The 16,303-nt window shown below is 34.5% G+C and overlaps 1 pseudogene; it reads left to right on the forward strand.

Annotated features, from left to right (window-relative positions):
* The first annotated feature begins 14,097 nt into the window (after positions 1–14,097).
* Positions 14,098–15,027, forward strand: LOC129657469 (olfactory receptor 4P4-like; annotated as a pseudogene).
* Positions 15,028–16,303: the final 1,276 nt, after the last annotated feature.

Below are 16,303 nucleotides of genomic sequence, written 5' to 3' on the forward strand. Positions count from 1 at the left end.
AGCACAAATGCCAGAACATATAGTTAGCATATGGTTATTTCAGCTTTTTACTCTAATTACAGCAAATAAAGATACTACAAATTTTAATTTCATGATTTTCTTTACTATTGATATGTTAAACACTGAAAGAAAAAAAAAAAATCCTATCAAATTTCCCTTGATGGGTTTTTACACTGTTTATGTACTTTTTAACTTTAGTCATAAATCCTTTTTCCTAATACACTTTATTTAAGTGTTTTTTTTTTCTTTTAAACTGTAGCTGATGTCTTTCCAAACAGTTCCTCACAGAGATTTTTCTTGAAGAGTTTCAAGTCTGAAGAAGGAATTCTTGAAAAAAATTATTTAACAGGAAAGTATGTGGAAAAAGTTAACTCAATATTCTTCCTTCACTCAAAAAACGCATGCATCTAAGCATATATATGGGTGGTGTGTGTTGTGAGTGTATGTGGGGGGAAGGGGGCGGTGTGGATATGCGAGTGTGTATGGAGGAGAGAGAGAGGGAGAAAGAAAGGAAACAGGGTAGGAGATAGAAACGAACAACAAACCATAGGCAGTTTTCATGAATTTTAGGATATATTTCTTGGCACTTTAAAGTTTTGCTTTCTCATCTATAAAGAGAAAATAATATTATATACTTAGCAGTTTTTATAATAATTGAATGAGGAAACATATGAACATAACCATCACTGTAATGTAAGTCTATACAGATATTTTATCTATTTTTGTGACTGTGTATACATTTAGAAAGTGAATTAACATTTGATTAGTAAGGCAGAGAAACATTTAACTGTACATTAAGTTCAGGAAGAGTCATGTCTAATTTTACTTTTAGTGAGGACAAAACAGAGTCATATCATCCTTAGTGGTTGATCATAGCAAAGTGCTTCACATTCATGCCTGAACTAAACAGTTGTTGATCTATTTATTTAATAATTATATTGATGTACCTACTGTATATTTGGGTTTTTTTTATTTTATTTTATTTTAAACTTTACATAATTGTATTAGTTTTGCCAAATATCAAAATGTATATTTGAATTTTGTCTTCATTCTTATTATTAGTTGTGATTGATTACTAAAGGAGTTGTCTCACTGTAAAAGCCTGGTTTTGGAATAGGAAAACTGGGCCCTTTCATTTTCTTAATTTCAATGAGCCTAAAATTTATTTCAAAGAATGTTAATGGTATTTATCAAAAAAGATTTGGAAAGTGAAAGTGAAGTCGCTCAGTCGTGTCCGACTCTTTGCGACCCCATGGACTGTAGCCTATCAGGCTCCTCCGTCCATGGGATTTTCCAAGGAAGAGTGCTGGAGTGGATTGCCATTTCCTTCTCCAGGGCATCTTCCGACCCAGGAATCAAACCCGGGTCTCCCTCATTGCAGCAGACGCTTTACCATCTGAGCCACCAGGGAAGCTCTAAAAAGATTTGGGGTAAGGATTAACTGCTCTCTTTGAAAAGTATTGAAACAATGATTATATAGAAAGTTAACGATTGTTAATAAGCTTTAGATTTAGATTATAGAAAAGCTTGCTTCAATATTAAATTAACATTTTCCTTAATGTATTCATTTTTAATTGAATAAAAATTACAATATTGTGTTGCTTTCCACCCTATATCAACATGGATCAGGCATAGGTATATATATATATATCCCCTCCCTCATGAACCTCCCTCCCATCTCCTATCCCACCCCACTCATCTAGGTTGTCACACAGCCCTGGTTTGATCTTAATGAGAGTTGAGAGTATTCAGAAACAATACCATCCTCAAACTGACCTCTTCTTGAATATGACCTCTTCTTTGAATATGAAAGATATGCCACACTTGGAAAGAGACGATTCAGATAATTCAGTATCAAGGCAGTAGTCAGCAAGCAAGTTTTGTTTTGTTTTTAAAAGTCTAATTATTTCTTTGTAGCCCAAAGCCTCAAAATGTTTCTATTCAAAATTTAGAATTTGAGCTTGGAATGGATTCAGTTGAACCACTGTAGAGGCATGGTCTTCTTTAAACAGCTCTGGTTCTGTAATCAAGAGGCAAAAGGTGTGGTGGAAAAACATTTGAATGTATCATTCTACCCATGGTGACTCTTGTTCTGGAGATTCACACACACACACACACACACACACACACACACACACACACAATTTTCACCTTGCATTACATGAATATTTAAAGAAATTGCTACAAGGCTAAAGGACTTTGTCTTGTAGCTGCAACTTTCTTTCCCAGGGATTAATTATTTTCTTTGATAGAAAAGTTTTGTTTTAAAAACAGGTATTCTGAAGAGACACCTTTGAAAAACTCTTAAATTTGAGTGGGGGATTGTATTAAGGAGTTGTCTCATTAATGTATTCTTACATTGTGTACAATGTAAGATTGTATTTGTAAGATTGTTCATGCCTGAACATGTAAAATTCTATTTGAACATGTGTTTATGTGTTTCTAAGAAAGCTAAATTCATATGAATATTAGATTAGCACACAACTAATTGTAGTTTTTATTTGCCCTTTGATATTGGAATGAATTCTTAAATAAATACAGTTATGTTTTACATCATTTTAAAACATTTTTCACTTTAATTTTTTGTTGTTAATGACATTATTTGCTGTTTATTTTATGTTTATTTTAGACTAGGGAAATTATGTTTGAAAAAAAGCAAATTAGAGTGATTTTCTTATTTGAGTTTAAAATGGGTCATAAAGCAGCTGAGGCAACTCGCAACATGAACAACACAATTGGCCCAGGAACTGCTAAGGAACAGACAGTGCACTAGTGGATCAAGAAGCTTCAGAAAGGAGATAAGGTCCTTGAAGATGAGAAGCACCGTGGCTGGCTATTGGAAGTTGACAATGACCAACTGAGAGGATCATTAAAGCTGATCTCTTACAGCTAACCACACAAGAAGCTGCCAAACAATTCAGCATCAACCATTCTATCTTCATTGGGCATTTGAACCAAATTGGAAAGGTGAAAAACTCTATATGTGGGAGCCTCATGAGCTAACCACAGATCAAAAACAAACCATCGTTTTGAAGTGTTGTCATTTATTCTATGAAACAATAAATCATTTCTCAGTTAGATTGTGATGTGCAAGAAAAAGTGGATTTTATGGCAACCAGCAACCATCAGTTCAGTGGTTGGACCCACAAGAAGTTCCAAAGTACTTCCCAGAACCAAACTTGCACCAGAAAAAAGGTCATGGCCACTGTTTCGTGGTCTGATGCCAGTCTGATCCATTACAGCTTTCTGGATCCTGGCAAAACCATTACATCTGAAAGATATGCTCAGCAAATCTATGAGAGACACAGAAAATTGCAACTCTCCAGCAGCACTTTTCAACAGAATGGGTCCAGACTTTCTCAACGACAATCAATGCTTCTAAAGTTGAATGAATTGGGCTATGAAGTTTTGTCCCATCTGCCATATTACCCTGACCTTTTGTCACCCTACTACCACTTCTTCAAGTATCTCAACAACATTTTTCAGGACAAATGCTTCCACAAGACGGAGACAGAAAATGCTTTCCAAGTTTCTTGAAGGCTGAAGTACAAATTTTTACTCTAAAGGGTTAAAGAAACTTATTTCCCATTGGCAAAAATGTGTTGATTTTAATGATTTTTATTTTGATTAATGAAGATATATTTCAACCTAGTTATCATGATTAGAAATTCACAGTCTGAAACCTCAATTACATTTGTACCAACCTAATAACAAGGTGGCATAATTACATTGTGAGGCTTCTCAAAAATCCACCTGCAAATGCAAGAGACACGAGACATGGATTTGATCCCTGGGTCAGAAGATCGCCTGCAGTAGGGAATAACATCCACTCCTGTATTCTTACCTGGAAATTTTCATGGAGAAAAAAGCCTGGCTGAATATAGTCCATGGGGTTGAAAAGAGTCAGACATGACTGAGCCCATACACACACACAATTCCAGTGTGGGAATGAGTGATGTAGTTTTGTTATTCAATTATGTCAGAGAAAGAACTTTGTTTTTCTTCTCAATATCAAATATTTTATGGGAAAACTACTATTGATTGCTTGAGAGCCAGATCAGTAAGGGCATAAAATTGACGGCAGCCATTTTAAAGTATCTGACTTTAAAACTAATCATCAGTGGGTTATAGAAGTAGACAGAAATTCTAGGAAGCTCCCAATTAGTTATCTCTGGGACTCAAAGCTTGGTTTGTATGGAATGCTAGGCAGTATTATAAAGGTGGAGAAATATAAAAAACACAGGAAGAGATTTCCAGTTGTTCTAAGGCAATGGCACCCCACTCCAATTCTCTTGCCTGGAAAATCCCATGGATGGAGGAGCCTGGTAGGCTGCAGTCGATGGGGTCGCTAAGTTGAACATGACTGAGCAACTTCACTTTCACCTTTTGCTTTCATGAATTGGAGAAGGAAATGGCAACCCACTCCAGTGTTCTTGCCTGGAGAATCCCAGGGACGGGGGAGCTTGATGGGCTGCCATCTATGGGGTCGCACAGAGTCAGACACGACTGAAGTGACTTAGCATATATGTGCTTGCCACTTGGTTTAATGAGTTATTTTCCTTTTAGTCTTTTTAGGTGCTATGTGGTGGCAAATTATTGTGATTTTAACATGCATGCTCTGACGATTAATGATGGTGAGGGTATTTTTAAAATTTTTATGTTATTATTGGACATTGTTTATCTTACTTTGTAGAGCTTATGATCAAATCATTCACATAATGCAAAATTAAGGATTATGGGTTTCTTATTACTAATCTCTTCTTTACACAGCTTACATACAACTGTTTTGTAATATTTATGCTTTTTGTGTATATATAGATATATGAATAAATAATTAATTTACATATAATTATATAGAATTATATATAAAATTTCATTTTTGTAAAATTTAAACTTAAAATATGTACCATTGTGTATACATAAACTTGTATATATATATGAAGAATTTACCCCCATTTCGAAGAGTTGACTCATTGGAAAAGACTCTGATGCTGGGAGGGGTTGGGGGCAGGAGGAGAAGGGGATGACAGAGGATGAGATGGCTGGATGGCATCACCGACTTGATGGACGTGAGTTTGAGTGAACTCCAGGAGATGGTGATGGACAGGGAGGCCTGGCATGCTGCAATTCATGGGGTCACAAAGAATCGGACATGACTGAGTGACTGAACTGAACTGAACTGAATTTTTAATTTTTCCTAAAGTTTTTATTGTGTCATATATATATATATATATATATATATATATATATATATATATAATTGATCATTGATTTAACTCCAACTCAAAAAAATCTTGTAGGTTTTCTACAAAGTTATCTATAACATATGTGTCTCTAGGTCTCTGACTCATTTTGAGTTAGTATTTCTGTAGTGTATGGTAATCTTTAAGGTTCATTTTTTTTTTCTTATGCATGACCAATTGGTTTGCTATTTATAATAAATAGCGTAATTTGTTAAAAGTCTATTTCCACATTTGGTACAGGGAGGGAGGAGGGAGGAGGGTTCAGGATGGGGAATACGTGTATACCTGTGGCAGATTCATGTTGATATATTGCAAAACCAATACAATATTGTAAAGTTAAAAAATAAAATAAAAAAGAGGAAAAAAAAAACAAAAAAACACACAAATAAACAGGTGAATGTGAAAAAATATATATCATGAGTAATTTGATAGGAATTCACATTAAATCAGTAGATTGCTTTGAGTAAAATGGCCATTTTAACAATATTAATTCTTCCAATCCCAGAGCATGGACTATCTTTCCATTTCTTTCAATCATTTTCAATTTCTTTTCTTAGTGTGCTATAGTTTTTAGCATATAAGTGTTTCACCTCCATGGTCTGGTGTATTTGTAAGTTTTGTTTTTGTTTTTTTTTTTTCTTTAATTCAGTTTTAGGAAAAAAAAATTGTTTTGCTTTTACTTTCATTTTCTGATATATATGCTGCTACGTCACTTCAGTCGTGTCCAACTCTGTGCGACACCATAGGAGGCAACCCACCAGGCTCCCCCGTCCCTGGGATTCTCCAGGCAAGAACACTGGAGTGTGTTGCCACTTCCTTCTCCAATGCATGAAAGTGAAAAGTGAAAGTGAAGTCACTCAGTCGTGTCTGACTTTTTGCAACCCCATGGATTGTAGCCCACCAGGCTTCTCTGCCCATGGGATTTTCCAGGCAAGAGTACTGGAGTGGGGTGCCATTGCCTTCTCCATATATCTATATCTATATCTATATCTACATATATATATAGATAGATAGATATAGATATAGATATATAGTTAATAATAAAGAAATTCAACAAATATCTGTATTTTAATCTTGTATCCTACTGGTTTTGCTGAATTTATCAGTTCTAATAGTTTTTGTGAGTCTTTAGGGTTTTCTATATATTTATTATATTGCTGGCATGTAATAATAATTTTACCTTTTCTTTTCCAATTTGGATATGTTTTATTTCCCTTTCTTATCTGATTTCTTATGACTAGGATATCCCAAACTGTGTTGAATAGAAGTGATGAGAGTGGGCATCTTTATCTTGTTTCAGATTTTAGCAAGAAGGTTTTCAGCTTTTCAACATTGAGTGCTATGTTGCCTGTGGGTTGTCATAAATAGCTTTTATTATGTTAAGATATGTTTTCTACATACCAACTTTGAGTTTTTATAATGCATGGATATTTAATCAAATACCTTTTCATCTACTGAGATAATTGAATGCTTTCTATTTTTTCTTTTTTTGATGTGGTGTATCACATGAATTGATTTGTGCATGTTGAACCATCTTTGTGACGCTTGTGTGACCCTTGGTTTTTCAGTAACATGTTGTTAAGTCTCCATATTTTTTTTTTTCTTGTTTCTGTTTCTGTGGTTGATTTTATTGTGGTCATAAAAGATTTTTGAATGTATTCCAGTTCAGTTCAGTTCAGTCGCTCAGTCTGTCCTACTCTTTGTAACCCCATGAATTGCAGCATGCCAGGCCTCCCTGTCCATCACCAACTGCCGGAGTTCACTCAGACTCACATCCATCGAGTAGGTGATGCCATCCAGCCATCTCATCCTCTGTCGTCCCCTTCTCCTCCTGCCCCCAATCACTCCCAGCATCAGAGTCTTTTCCAATGAGTCAACTCTTTGCACGAGGTGGCCAAAGTAGTGGAGTTTCAGCTTTAGCATCATTACTTCCAAAGAAATCCCAGGGCTGATCTCCTTCAGAATGGACTGGTTGGATCTCCTTGCAGTCCAAGGGACTCTCAAGAGTCTTCTCCAATACCACAGTTCAAAAGCATCAATTCTTTGGCACTCAGCTTTCTTCACAGTTCAACTCTCACATCCATACATGACTACTGGAAAAACCATAGCCTTGACTAGACAGACCTTTGTTGGGAAAGTAATGTGCTTTTGAATATGCTATCTAGGTCAATCATAACTTTCCTTCCAAGGAATGTCTTTTAATTTCATGGCTGCAATTACCATCTGCAGTGATTTTGGATCCCCAAAAAAGAAAGTCTGACACTGTTTCCCCATCTATTTCCCATGAAGTGATGGGACCATATGCCATGATCTTCGTTTTCTGAATGTTGAGCTTTAAGCCAAGTTTTTCACTCTCCTCGTTCACTTTCATCAAGCAGCTTTTTAGTTCCTCGTCCAGGTTTCTTTAAACTTGTATATTTCTACATAAATTTCAGAATGGGATTATTGATTTACTCTGATTATTCTGTTTTATTTTATTGGAATCACATTGAAATTTAAAAAGCAAAATGGTAAAATAGAATAAGTCATAATTCACCTATATGGCATATCTCTTTACTTAATTATGACCTTTATGCATATTGTTGAATTTGGCTTGTTAATATTTTGTTTAGAAATTTTTCATCTGTATTCATAAAAGATGCGAGACAGCAAAAGCGACACAGATGTATAGAACAGTCTTTTGGACTCTGTGGGAGAGGGACGGGGGAGGGGGGGTATGATTTGAGAGAATGGCATTAAAACATGTATATTATCATGTGAGAAATGAACCGCCAGTCCAGATTCGATGCAGGATACAGGAAGCTTGGGGCTGGTGCACTGGGATGACTGAGAGGGATGGTATGGGGATTGAGGTGGGGGGGGAGGTTCAGGATGGGGAACACGTGTACACCCGTGGCAGATGCATGTTGATGTATGGCAAAACCAATACAATATTGTAAAGAAAAAAATAAAAATAAAAAAAAAAGAGAAAAAAAAAAGATATCGGGCTATAATTTCTTTTTGGTACTGTCTTTGTCTGATTTTGATTTCAGTGTGATGATGGCTTAATACAATGATTTTGGGTGGGTTCCCTCCTCTTCAATCGTTTGGAAGAGTTTGAGAAGGATTAGTGTAAGTTCTTTTTTGTCTGGTAGAGTTTCCCAGTGAAGCCTTCTGGGACTGGATTTTATTTATTTATTTATTTTTTTTGCTGGGAGATTCTTCTTTTCTTACTTTTTTTTTTTTTTCTTCTTAACAGATTCTGTTTCACTTCTAGTGATAGGTGTGTTCAATTTATTTATTTTCCCTTGATTCTGTTTTTGTGTATCATATGTTTCTAGAAATGTGTTCATTTCTTCTACTTTGTCCAATTTATTGGCATATAATTATTCTTAGTATTCACTTACATACTTTTGTATTACAGTGGTATTGTTTGTTATTTCTCACCTTTCATTTCTTATTTTGTTTATTTGGATCCTGTCTGTTTTCTTCTTCATGAGCTTGGCCAGAGGTTTGTCTATTTTGTTTATTTTTTCAATGAACCTGCTCTTGGTTTTATTACTTTTCTATTATTTTACATCTCTATTTTATTTATTTCTATGTGACCTTTATTCCTTCCTTCTGCATACTCTAGGTTTTGTATGTTCTTCTTTTTCTAATCCTTTCAAGTGGTATATTAGACTGTTTATTTGAGTTATTTATTGTTTTTTGAAGACCTGTATTGCTATGAATTTCCCTTTAAGAATCACTTTTGCTGCATCCCATAGGTTGTATAGTTGTGTTTTCATTGTCATTTATCTCAAGGTATTTTTTAGTTTCCTCTTTGATTTCATCAGTAGCCCGTTGGTTTTTCAGTAACATGTTTTTTAGTCTCCATAATTTTTTATCTTCTTGTTTCTGTGGTTGATTTTATTGTGGTCACAAAAGATTTTTGAAAGTATTCCAGGTTTCTTTAAGCTTGTATATTTCAGAAGGGGATTATTGATCTATTCTGATTATTCTGTTTTATTTTATTGGAATTACATTGAAATTTAAAAAGCAAAATGGTAGAATATAATGTCTTATAATTCACCTATATGGCATATCTACTTACTTATGTATTGAATTTTTCTAAGAAATACTTTCTGTTTTTGATATACAGGTTAAGTGTTCTACAAGTATATATTATTATATACTCAACTTTATCTCTCAAGTTTCATATTTTTAATTAATGCCTTATATAGATATTGATCCTAATTTCAATTTTTAATTGTTGCTATTATAGAAATGCACTTAATTTTTATATTAAAATTATATCTTGTGAACTTGCTAAACTAACTGATTGCATGCATGCTAACTCGCTTCCGTTGTGTCAGACTCCTTGAGACCCCTTGGGCTATAGCCCACCAGTCTCCTCTCTCCATGGGGATTCCTCCAGGCAAGAATATTGGAATGGATTGCCGTGCTTTCCTCTAGAGGATCTTGCTGACCCAGGGATCAAACCCCTGTCTCTTGTGTTTCTTGCATTGGCAGATGGGTTCTTTACCACTACTAGGTCCACCTTAGATTCTTTACAGAACACTTAGAATTTTCTATCATATAACCATTCTATCTGTATATGTGTATATTTATTACAATTTTACTCCTACCTTTTGAAGCTCTATGTCTTATGTTTCTTTCTTTTACCTCACTACAGTGTCTAGAACTTAGGATTTAATTCAGAAATAAGAGTGGACAGTCTTTTATTTGTCTTAACTTACCAAGTATTCATTATTATAAGTGATGGTAGTTGTAAGTCTTCTACAGTTGCTATATTAGGTTAGGCAATTTCATTTGCTGAAATGTTTGAAAAATATTATATACATATAAAATTGAATTTTAAAATTATAATTAACTTCATGCATTTATTGAAATAACCTTGTGATTCTCTTTATTGTGCTAATATAGTGAATTAAACTGTTGCATTTTGAGTCTTTTAGTCCTGGGATAATTTCCACATGATCATGATAAATTATTATTAAATTCATTGGACCAGAAGTTCTATTTGGCAAGAAGTTTAGCAATTAATTTAATTTCTTTAGCTGATATACAACAATTCTGCTTTTCTGTATCTTCTGTTAGATTCAACAATATTTTTATTAAAATTATTTTTAATATTTTCTACCACCCTGTTAAAATCCATAGATTCTGCAATGCTGTACATTATTTCATTCTTGGTTCAAGTGTTTTTTTCTCTATTTTCTCTCATTCTCTTCTTTACTTCTCTCCCCCTTTTCCTTATTTTGAGATATTACCAGTTTTATTTGATCTTTCAAATACTGTTTCTTATTTAATTAAATTTGCATTTAAGGACTTTTATTCCTTCCCAGTATCAAGCAGCAAGGAGAAGACAGAGTCAAACACCACAATTTAAGGTGACTTTATTAAAAGATTATTTCTAGATATTGACAGTGTGGGGAGAGTACAACAAATATGAAATGCCCTGAAGCTAGTAAGAGTTAAATACATTAGAGTACAGTGAGTATCTAGAGTGGAAATGAGCAATTTAAAAAGGAAAAATATATTGTAAAATAAACAAAACCTTAGAAGGATCCTTCATGACCCATAAAAATCACTTGATAAGAAATAGGAACTAAGGACTACAGTTTACTACACCTGGTCCCTTAGTTTCTACTGACACCCTGCTTGCCAAAGGGATTAAAAGGGACCAAGGAAAGCAAAAAAACAAAAACAAAAACAAAAACAAAACAAAACTAAAATATTAATAATCTAATACTAGATGACACCTGTTGACACAAATTTCTGTTCAAGGCTTTTAAATTTCAAATGGGAGTAAATAAGCATTGAGAAATAATTTCCAAATTTTGATAGTGATTTTAAGTATACATGTTCTGATTATCTCTTACCACATTTACACAATTAAATAATAAAGATTTCAAATATATTAAATGTGTTTTATATATACCTTGGTAAACATCAGCAAACTCAGTTTTTGAGGAAATTATTTTAGGAGAAGTGAGAGATAGGAAAATAAATATCCATAATATTTCATTAGTTTCTATAACATTATAAAGTTATTGAATCATTCCTATGATAACCCTCAAGATATTAAGTTAAAGAAAGAAGCCTCAAACCCGTCTTATATACCCCATTAATATTAGTAGTTTTATTCTTATATTATAACGTTATACACACTGGCTGCTGTAAAATGCCTGTGGGAATTTTTTCCCCCTAATTTCCTTTGGTGTGCTTTCAATTCAAGTTATATACAGCAATGCCTTCCTCAAAGAGTGTTTTGGATGGACAGTTCCTGAGAGGGTCAGATATATTATCTATCTATTTGCTGTTTCAAAGCCCAGTCTCAGAGGGAAAAAAAAAAAAAAAGTCTGAAGCATCAACCTGAAATTTCAAATGACTGCAAAATTTTGCAGAAATCAATGTTATGATTAGTTGCAGAGATGCACATTAAATTTCTATAAAAATAATTGGGATTTAGAAAAATTTTATGTAATTTTTGATTATAGTAATTGAAATTTTATATGCCTTAGTAGGTGTTGGTAAAGGTGAAATGGTCAGTAAATGATTTTTTTTTAAAGTTTTGTGCCCAGATCATTTAATTAGTTAGTATATAGTATCTCAACATTTGGGCTTCCCTAGCAGCTCAGATGGTAAAGAATTTGCCTGCAATACAGGAGACCTGGTTTTGATTCCTGGATTGGGAAGATCTTCTGGAGAAGGGCATGGCAACGCACTCCAATATTCTTTCTTGGAGAATTCCATGGACAGAGACTGGAGGGCTACAGCCCATGGGCTTTCAAAGAGTCAGGCATGACTGAGAAAACTACACTTGCACTTTCTGTTTTCATCTTAACACTTTACTCTAAATACAGAAAATAATGAAAACCATACATGTTAATTTCATGATACGTTTATTTATTATTAATATGATAAACACTTAAAATGTTGATAACAATTTTATCAAATTGCCCTTGATGGGTTTTTACACTGTCCATATACAATCATGACCTTAATTATAAATCCCCTTTCTTAATATGCTTATTTAAGTGTTTTTTTCTCTTTCAAACTGTAGTTTGATATATCTTTTGAAACTATTCCTCACTGATTTTTTTTTTAAGAATTTAAAGTTTGAAGGAGGGATTTTGGGAAGAAACACCTTAACTGAAAGGTATGTGAAAAGTTGGACTCAATGTTCTTCCTTCACTCCCAAAATCCTTGGTATCTAAATATGTATTTGGGTGAGGGTGGTATGTGTGTGGGCTGGATGCAGGGAGAGAGAGTGTGAGAGAGAACAGGAAGGGACAAAGAAAGGGACAAGGCAGTCTATTTTTTGTTTGTTAGTTTGTTTGTTTAAAGGAAGACCAGAAGAAGAATAAAGCCTGCACTGAGGGATCTTTTTCCATGAGTCTGTATTTTCCAAAGTTCTGCTGAGCCACTGTGAGTAGTGCATGACTGGTTCAAATATTAAGGGATGCTAAGGCTTGTACTGCTGTCCAAAAAAGATGCTAAACTAAGCGCTGCATTTTCTACACTTTTGGTTCTCTAGTTTTTCTATAATTTCTATTATATTTTTAATAAAAAAGTGTCTTTAAATTTGTTTATATCTTGTGATCAGAGTCTTCCACATAAATATAGACTAGGTATGAATTTTACTTTCTGTTCTTGCTGTAAGGAAAATAGATCCAGCAGTATTGATTTCACTTACCAGTTGAAGAAGGCTTAGAGAAGGTGAACTGTTTAGTGCTCAACAAAAATCAAACAGGACTTGTGAGACTGTATCATTAGATGATGGGTCTATCTAACATGTCACTTTGTTCCTCAATGATGTCATTAAACAACAGCTCATTACAATTAACAGTATTTGATTAAAACAATGATTTTACTGTGGAGAACATTTGGTTTTGGGTAAAAGTTGATTTTTTCAACATACTCACTCTGTTCTCCTTGGTTTACAACATCCAAAAGGTGGCACTTAGTGTTTTACTAAATAAGTCATTCCTTGTGTTGAGTTCGCCCAATGTCAAAAAAAAAAAAAAAAAATTACTAGCTCTAAAGAGTATCAACAGAAACCTCTGAAACGTACATTTATTGAAATTAAGGTCAAAGTGGATTTTTATGTAACAATAACATTTCTTCCTATATTCAGATGGTTTACATTGTGGTTAACTTCTCTGTTTCCAGTCTCTCCATGTTCTGAATCTTTATCACACATGACTACAAGGAGAGTCACTGAAAATATTTTCAACTAATACAGGTATGCTCTGCTATGACTAAAAGCATTTTTCAAAATTTTCAAAAATAATATTTAGTTCCATTGAATATTCATCTGAAATTGGGACTTTGTACATGATTTACATGCACATGGAGAAGTGGAGAGATTTTCTTCAATATGTAAATAGCCATTACATAGATGACTAAAGGCTGGGATGGAGAATGACTTTATATTTTTTATAGAGATGGACAAAAGCTGGAATTTCTGTGATCAGTGAATGTTGTTGCATAGTTCCCAAGAACATGAACTCTGGTATCAGGGTCAGGTTCATCTTAGTTTGATTGCAACTTAATCTCTTAATGACTTGGTGCAAATTACTGAAAACTCTTGCTTTTATTTTACAAGTATAAAATGAGTATCAGAATACCACCTCTTGGTTGGGTTGTTATGTTCCAGACATAATTATTATTTTATTAAATATTGTTCAAAATATGCTGCTCTTAATATCAAATAATAGATTGCTTATAGTAAATTTTCTGTGCCCTACATCTTTGCCCAATGTACAATAATCCAAAACTTTAAATATGAAATTAAAGATGTATTATGTTCTTTATTGTTTTAGATGAACTGAATTTCTGTTGTGTCCTCCAAACTGTACACAACTTCATGGAAACCCAAAACAATGTCACAGAATTTGTTTTCATAGGGTTGTGGGAAAATAAGAAAATAGAGTTACTGTTCCTCTTCTTGTTCCTGCTCTGTTATCTGGCTGTCTTAATGGGGAATTTCATCATCTTTCTCACCATCACCTGCAGCCATCTAATGCAACAACTGATGTACTACTTCCTTTGTCACCTCTCCTTCATGGATTTCAGCTACACCTCCACTGTGGTCCCCAGGCTAATCAGGGACTTAGCTGCAGCATGAAGAAACATTTCCTATAACAATTTTATGACCGAGCTCTTCACTGCCCACTTGCTGGCAGGTGTGGAAATATTCATCTTGGTGTTCATGGGTTTTGATCGCTATATCGCCATTGTCAAGCCCCTGCACTACATGATCATCATGAACAGACAGAGGTGTGACATGTTGATGGTCCTGGCCTGGGCTGTGGGTTTTTGGCATTCTATTGCTTTACTTCTCATGGTACTCAAATTACCTTTCTGTGGTCCTAATCAGATAGATCACTACCTATGTGATGTGAAGCCTCTTTTAAAACTGGTGTGCAAAGATATTCATGTTGTGAGTATCTTAGTGATTGAAAATTCAGGAATGGTGGTGGTTGTCATATTTCTTGTTCTAGTAGCTTCTTATATAGTCATATTATATAACCTTAGAACACATTCTTCTGCAGAGCAAAAAAAATCTCTCTCAACGTGTAGTTCTCACATAACAGTTGTAGTTTTATTCTTTGTGCCCTGTATCTATACTTACATTCTACCTGCAGGGAGCAAGAACAAGGACAAGGACATCTCTGTGTTTTACACTGTGATTGCCCCCATGCTGAACCCTCTCATCTACACCCTGAGAAACATGGAGATGAAAATCACCATGAGGAAGGCATGGGCTAAAGTGGCACATTCAGATTTAAAGTAAATAGGGTGATACTCATTATGATTTAGAATTCATGTCTCATCTCTAGGACCTGTGTCCTTTGAGGTATTAGAAGAAAACATATACCATTTCTTTGAGGAATTGAAATAAATGTCTTCCGGCATTCAGTTCAGTCCCTCAGTCATGTCCAACTCTTTGCAACCCCATGGACTGCAGCACACCAGGCTTCCCTGTCCATCACCAACTCCTGGAGTTTAGTCAAACTCATGTTCATTGAGTCGATGATGCCATCCAACCATCTCATCCTCTGCTGTCTACTTCTCCTCCTGCCTTCAATCTTTCCCAGCATCAGGGTCTTTTCCAATGAGTCAGTTCTTCACATCAGGTGGCCAAAGTTTTGGAGTTCCAGATTCATCATCAATCCTTCCAATGAATATTCAGGATTTGTTTTCTTTAGGATGGACTGGTTGGAGCTCCTTGATGTCCAAGAGACTCTCAAGAGTCTTCTCCAACACCACAGCTCGAAAGCATAAATTTTTGGCACTCATATTTCTTTATAGTCCATCTCTCATGCCTGACATTAGGTTAGCCAATGAAGCATGCTACTGTGATTCAGACTACAATATGCACTTTAAAGAACCCAGCTAGTTTCGTGTGTGAGCACTGGAGGAATGCAAGAATTGTCCTTCTAAAACTCATCTCTTATTGTATGACTGACCTGCCCAATAATTCCTGAGGAACCTATTTTCCTTGGAATAAAATCCAACCTTCTCACTCATACATTAGAAAATTAGGTATAACTATCTAATTTCATAAGTCATCACATTGAAAGAAATTATGGAGTTACAAAGAGACTGGGTAGTCAAGGAAACCTGGATGACTTCTCAATTTGTTTGGTTTTATGCCTTTGTCTTGGAAATTTGTTCTAATTATATTGTTTTTGAAAATGAATATCTATGAAATGAGATAATATTATGCTTCATAAAATTAAATATTAATTGGGCCACCATCAGTTAAATTTTGCTTGGGGTATGGCTACAAGAAACTCATACTAGGTGCTTTGCACCAGATTTGGCAATAATAAACTCATAGTAGATTCTTTCTTGTTTCTTCATCTTTTACCCCTCAATTCCCTCTCATTAGAAGCTTTTATCCAGCTACACTGGGACCCTTACATTCTCTAAACTGACCCTAAAATCTGGCAATCCATGACTGTTTTTCTTCTATTTTCTCTGACTAGGATCCCTCCACTCTTATGTTTTAGGGTTCATGTCATAAATATTATTCACATTTCAGATATTATCTTATTCAGGAATAT

Source organism: Bubalus kerabau, chromosome 1, assembly GCF_029407905.1.
Source record: "Bubalus kerabau isolate K-KA32 ecotype Philippines breed swamp buffalo chromosome 1, PCC_UOA_SB_1v2, whole genome shotgun sequence".
NCBI lineage: Eukaryota > Metazoa > Chordata > Mammalia > Artiodactyla > Bovidae > Bubalus > Bubalus kerabau.